Source organism: Colossoma macropomum, unplaced genomic scaffold, assembly GCF_904425465.1.
Source record: "Colossoma macropomum unplaced genomic scaffold, Colossoma_macropomum, whole genome shotgun sequence".
In the NCBI taxonomy this organism is placed as follows: Eukaryota; Metazoa; Chordata; class Actinopteri; order Characiformes; family Serrasalmidae; genus Colossoma; species Colossoma macropomum.
The window spans coordinates 1-5,715 of NW_023495954.1; the positions used below are offsets into that span (position 1 = coordinate 1).

At 36.1% G+C, this 5,715-nt stretch overlaps 2 long non-coding RNA genes across 2 annotated transcripts; both read right to left on the reverse strand.

The window, feature by feature from the left end:
* Positions 1-1,040: 1,040 nt before the first annotated feature.
* LOC118803738 lies at positions 1,041-2,196 on the reverse strand. Its single transcript, XR_005006920.1, has 2 exons — positions 1,890-2,196; positions 1,041-1,690 (listed from the first exon to the last, which is right to left on the reverse strand). It is a non-coding gene; the product is annotated as an uncharacterized LOC118803738 (long non-coding RNA).
* Positions 2,197-2,377: 181 nt separating this feature from the next.
* LOC118803737 lies at positions 2,378-4,145 on the reverse strand. Its single transcript, XR_005006919.1, has 3 exons — positions 3,979-4,145; positions 3,266-3,303; positions 2,378-2,547 (listed from the first exon to the last, which is right to left on the reverse strand). It is a non-coding gene; the product is annotated as an uncharacterized LOC118803737 (long non-coding RNA).
* Positions 4,146-5,715: the final 1,570 nt, after the last annotated feature.

A 5,715-nucleotide genomic window follows, 5' to 3' on the forward strand; every position in this document is an offset into this window, starting at 1 on the left:
AAGACACACTATGAAGACGTCTTAGGACATTTTGAGGCATGTCTTAAGAAATTAAGACGTGTCTTTAAGACATGTATATAGACACGGATCTTAAGATGTCTTGGCAATAATAACATCCCAAGATGTCTCAAGATGTAGGATGTATAATACGTATTTTTAAATTTTACCTACATTTTTTTTTTAAATAAATCTTTTACTTTTAAATATTTTTAAAGGAATTTTAAAATGTAACATTATTTATAGCAAAAATTCTAGTAATTACATTTTTTTCATTATTTAATTTTGTTCTATGTAGGATGCATAATGGTATCACATTTTAAAATACATACATATATATATATATATTGTATATTATTTTATAAACATACAAACATTACATACATTAGTACATACTACATTTATACATTTCAAACAAATTTAACAACAAAAGTAATAATAATAATAATAATAATAATAGGCACATGGTTCCCAGTCTGTAACTTTCTCTACAATAAGCCATTTTATATGAAACCACTAAATCACTTTGTTTACATCGCAATGACAGAATCAAGTTTACAAAAATGTGGAATTCGCCTTTACATGTTTCTGTTGCATTAGAAAAGTTTATGGAATCAGTGAAAATTTATTTGTGAGTTCAGACCATGCCTTAAACATGGTGGTAGTATGAGGGAAGACTCTTATGCAACTATTTTGTAATACAGCATTGCTGCAAAATTTAAAAATCTAATTCAGTTCTTTTAAATACCTTTTTATAGTAATTAAACCTTAATGTTTTAAAAATGTGTTAAAGATACATTTTTTTACAATTACTATTTTACAGGTATAGTTTTATTAACTTTTAAAATAATAATAAGAAGGAGAACAAAGAACAATAATAAGTATGCATAAATTACAGTAATGTAATTTAAAGGGGTACTTTTTTACAATTTTGTATTTCCTTGTTAATCTGTTAAAAATTCAGAATACTTCTACATTCAAGTAATTTACTCTGCAATCCAAAGCATAGCCCATGAAAAAGCACCCACAGAGCTTTCAAGAAATATAGATTACAGTTATTGTTTATTGTTTTTACAACTGTGTATATGCATAGTACAATAGCGTCATCACACTTGATATGTTCTACAGATGGGGAAAAACATGTTAACTGACTTTGGGTAGAAATTTGAAACATACTGCAATAAATACACTGATTTTAAGGTCTGCTGTTGCTCCGTATATAAGTTAGGCTAAAGTTATTAGCAATATAGTATTATGAACAATTATAAATGATGGGAAACAATTTTAAGACGAATTCATATGGACTAAAAAGAAAAACTGACCAACAGAGTAATACAGAGGTCTGAACCCCAGCAGCAATCATAACATACTTGAGCCAGGTAATGATCAGCTGTCAAACAATTAATACCAGACTCAGATGTGCTGGTAGCTGGAATAGAGCCAAGCTGTGGACATTTTATGTGGACATACGTGGACACAAGAAACAGGACACAGATAACTCAATGTGCATATGTCCATGCCATAATGCCTGAACACTAACATTACTGATATCACACTGCTAATGTTACCGATCTCTCCTTTTAGAGTTAAATCCGTGATGAGTGAGAGAACTGTCAGATTCACAGCCCATCACTTCTTCCTCTGTTTTTTCTCAGTGTTGGTCTTCTTTGTCAGAGATGTGAGGAAAATGTATCTGTTAAAAAATCAATTTTAAGACAATAAATTTGAAATTACTTTTGGATCTGCATACACAAGCAGGCTGAATTTAAAGGGACCTATTATGCTAATTTCCAATGTTCATAAATTTATTTTTGGGGTGGACTATAATACATTTACGTGCTTCGGTGTTCCAGAAACACATTATTTTTCTCATACTGTAAATCTCTACTCACCCTCTGTCTGAAACGCTCTGTTAGAGCTCCTGTGTCTTTAAGCCCCTCCTTCCTGATGAGCCCAGTACGCTCAGATTAGTTAGCTCGCTCACTTGGCTCTGACTGATCAAGCGCCAGAGTGGTTCCACCAATGCACAGCCTCCGGTAGATGCGTTGCGTTGTGTGAGGGCATGCCAAGCTTGCTGGTAGGTGGGCAATAAGGATTACATCATCTTGTAACAAAGCAAAAGGGCTGGGGAACTCCAGCCCTCAGGCAGCTGAGAAAAGTGGTTTCTGTGGGAGAGAGTTTCTCCCTCTGGCATATACTTTCAGCTTTGTATCTTACACGCACAAAAAGCTACATAACATACTAAATAAAAGGGAAAGCATTATATATTCCCTTTATAAATAGAATATAATGTACAGTATACATAATTTTACTCATCTAAAATCAACTCTGACATTTAGTACACAAAGAAATGTGACAAGGCTTTAAATAATACCTATGCATGAACTCCAGCGTGGCACCCAGCTCACACACATAGCTGATGTTCAGACAATGATGTTCAGTGTAATGAAAGAAGCACCAGGATGAGGCCACTTGGGTAAGAGCACAGTTGAGTGTTGAGAATGATATGGACTGCCACCGTACTGAATGAGGCCCAAAGAGAGGATGTTCCTTTGGAAGGATTGAAAACAACAAAGTTGATTAGATAATTCACAATTCTATTGTTTTCATCCTCTAACATGCCTCAGTCAACACGTGACAGAAATGATCATTTGCTGTTGAGGCAGGTGTGAGCTTAGTACTGATATCTGTATCTGTTAAAAGCTGTGTTAAAGGAGAATTACACAATTTTTAGGCACAATTTCATCATTAAGATGCAAAAAAGTAGTTTGATACAAAATGTTCCATTGTGGAAAAACTTAGAGTCAGAGTTGTTCACAGTGGCAGTGACAAGAACCAGACGTCTGAAGAGTAAAATGCCTCTAATCTCTCACAGAGAATTATTACATGAAATGATTATTAATAAGAGCTAAACTCTATTAGATCATGTTTACCACATGCTGTATTCTATAAATTGTAGGGCTCTGAGACTTGCAGTATTACACATTAAAGCACTGTGAAGAAGTAAATTCATAAATATTGATACAGTGTTGGTGATATTGCCATATCGATATTTTGAACACAGCTGTAGTGGCAAGTAACATATTAATAAATTGAACGAATAAAGCGCAGATATTTGAGTACTGTAACCCGGCTTTACCTAAACATTCTGCTCTTCTGTATTACAATAAATACTTCATGAAATATATTTGTTTGAAATACCCACCAAATCTAAACATCTGTCTGACATTCATATAGTTTTATTTAAAAAATAAGACTTGAGTCTCACCAGTTGCTCAGCTTCAGATGATTTCTGATGAGAAACATCTAAAACAAAACAGACGCATGAGGTAAATGCAGCAAAACAATAATAACAGCAAAGCATAACAATGAACTTAAACACAAAACAAACGGGTCATTATATATTACTAATAAATGTAGCCGAGTAAAACGTAGATTATTAATCTAAAGCACAAATAATACATTTTAAAAATACTCTGGAAAGTACAAATCCACCAAGACGTTACTGGAGTAAATGTAACTGAGCAAATTAAGATTATTACTCCCCTCTCTGAACTACACAGACTGACGGACTGTGTTCAGTTTCATTGTTGTATTGTTCAGTGTGCTGACCCTGCTGCACTGTGATCAGTCTTAGATTTAATTCTGAGGCAGCCTTTCATTTGTTCCAGCAACCTAAATGCTTCACCTGACTGATTCTGCTGCACACTAGCATAACATCTCACCTGCCCATCCTCCAAACCTTATGAGCGTCCATGGCTGCACTGCTGGTTGAGACAGCTGTGCAGAGCTGAAGCTGGGCGGTCACTGTGTTTACAGTGCGCTGCTGGTAGAGACAGCTGACAAGCTGCTTAGCCGCTAGCTAGCTAACTATACGCTAACCTACCGCTGGTGTCTTCACTCGGCAGATCGACCCAGAAATACAGAAATACTCCAGCTGACCGTTAGTGAGGCTGCTCATCTCATTCGGTCACTACTCACCTTTTAAAAGCAGACTCTGACCGTTTCAGTCGTGACTCCAGTCGCCGCTCCACTCGGTCCAGTCAGTTAACCTCAGTCAGCTACGCAGCTGAAAATCCTCGTTTCTGGGAGCTGAAAGCGTCACCCGGCAGGCGGCGCTGTCTTAGTAAGGAGTGTTAGAGAGTCTTATCAGGTTTAACACTCGCTGAACAAACTCGATAAACTGCCCGCGTTAGCGACCTGAGAGACTCGCTCACTGTAAACGGCTGTAACGGTCGCGCTTGGCTTTAAACGGAGGAACGGCGGAGAGCGCTCGCGCTTCAAAACCGAACGTCCAAGCGGCGGAGTCTCGCGCTCTAATTGGTCTAAACTCCCGCCAGTCTTTTGTTTGTCCTCCTATAGAGCTTTTTTTCTGGTTCGCGCCTCTGCTGTACTGAATGAACTGTGCTGTTTTGTTTTTGTTTGTTTGTTTGTTTGTTTGTTTTTGATCTAGACAAGATTAATCTAGACAAAACTGCAAACTCTTGAAATACATAAGACAGCTGTACAGGATTATTATACAGCATCACTGGAGGCCATGTCTTAATATACTAAAGCCAAAGTATGAAGTTGGACATTTAAACAAAAATCTGTTTATTATGTAATTTTACATGGTGAAACAATATAGATCTTTATATAACTACTCAAATACATTTGTTTATTATTGTTCGTGTTTTCCAAATACCTGGAGATAATCATTTTGAAAGTTATACATAGTATATTAAAAAGTTTGTTCTCTCTTTCTGTTGGGCCAAATTAAAACTCCTAATGGTCTAACTGTGGGCAGCCCTGATCTGCTTAAGAAAATAAACAGAAGTGTAGATGTTGAAGAGAGTGAACCAAGGGCTTTTTCTGCATTAGGTTTTGGTTGTATGTGATCTCTAAAGTACCCAGGTTAGCTGTTAAGTACATTTACTTCCTATTAGTTCAAAGTTGTTTTTTTTTACCAATGGAGATAAATTAAAAGTTATTCTACCATGAACTTCAATGGTATAAGGAAACGAGTTTAAACATTTTAAGGTAAGGTAAATGGTTTAAGAATTGATTTTTTCTTTTGCTGTTTTGCTACTGTAAAACATTTCTGCAATAATCAAAAAACAAAACATACAATAAAAAAGAATCACAAAAGTACAGCAAGTAAAACCTTAGTGAGTGTTCTTTTAGTAATATCACACAAAAACCATAAGATTACAGCAGGCTGTTTCTTGAGGACCTACTTGTTATATTCTCATTATATTGTACATTGGGCAGTGCTGTGGTAATCCTGGTAATCCTCAGTAGTAATTTTCAGTTTGGCAGTACCACAGGAATACCACACTCATACCACAGGACTTTTTGTAATGGACCACACTTTGGACTCAACTGAACTGTCTTAAGACACAACATCTCTATGTCTTAAGACAAAGTGATGTCTTAAGTCATGCCTCGTCTTCAAGACACACAAAATAATTACTTCTTTGTCTTAAGACGTTAACTTTCATGTCTCAAGACAAAGACAGTTCTTGAGATGTCTTGGCATAAGAAAATGTCTCAAGACATCTTATAAATACTGTCAAGACATCTTAAGGCACAGTGACAGCTGGGTATGAAGTTATATATTAAAGGAGAAGAGCTTGTAGTCACGAGGACTGCTGTTTATGATATGGGTCTGGCAGTGCAGGGGTTCTCAATCTTTTTCTCCCCAAAGACCACCTGTTTAGAACTGTAAAGCATAGCGGC